Genomic DNA, 782 nt, shown 5'->3' on the forward strand with positions numbered 1-782 from the left:
GTCTTGAAACCAACCATTTTGTGCTTGTCCATGGAGGTGGTTTTAGTGCTTGGTTTTGGTACAAAACGATGATATTTTTGGAGGAAAGTGGGTTCAAAGTCGAGACTGTTGACTTGACTGGTTCTAAAGTTAGTTCTTTTGATACCAACAGCATCACTTCTTTGGCACAGTATGTAAAGCCACTCACTGATATCTTTGACAATCTAGAAGATGGGAAGAAGGTTTGGTGATTTCAATATTTTCAAATTGAATTTAAAAGATATATGCATATGCATCAGCTAGAAGATTAATCTGTACGTTTGATTGATCATACCAGTCTTGATTTCAAAATCAACTGCAGGTCAATTTGGTGGGACATGATTTTGGTGGTGCTTGCATCCCCTTAGTGATGGAGTTGTATCCTTCCAAGATTGCAAAGGCTATTTTTGTTGCTGCAGCAATGTTGACTAGTGGCCAAAGTACCCCGGATATGTTCTCCCAACAAGTTCGGCTCATGGCATTTTATACATTGAACTCAAAATCATCTAGCTATTGAAACTGCCTCAGATAACCTTAATAATCAGACTGACACAACTCAAGTTAATGATGAACTAAACTGTTGACCCTAACTAGTTCTTTTTAATTCAGCAAGCCATCATCCACAAATGTCTAATTTCTAGGGCAGTGAAACCTTTGCTTGGGGTGTGGTTTTTTTCAGTATGATCAGGAGCTATGGTAGTATAAGGTTGAGTAGTATTTCTGTTACTTAAAAGTGGTAAGACTCCATGGTTAAGTTCTTGATC

Source organism: Theobroma umbraticum, unplaced genomic scaffold (genome assembly GCF_002168275.2).
Source record: "Theobroma umbraticum cultivar Fairchild unplaced genomic scaffold, ASM216827v3 scaffold_20.0, whole genome shotgun sequence".
Classification (NCBI taxonomy): Eukaryota; Viridiplantae; Streptophyta; class Magnoliopsida; order Malvales; family Malvaceae; genus Theobroma; species Theobroma umbraticum.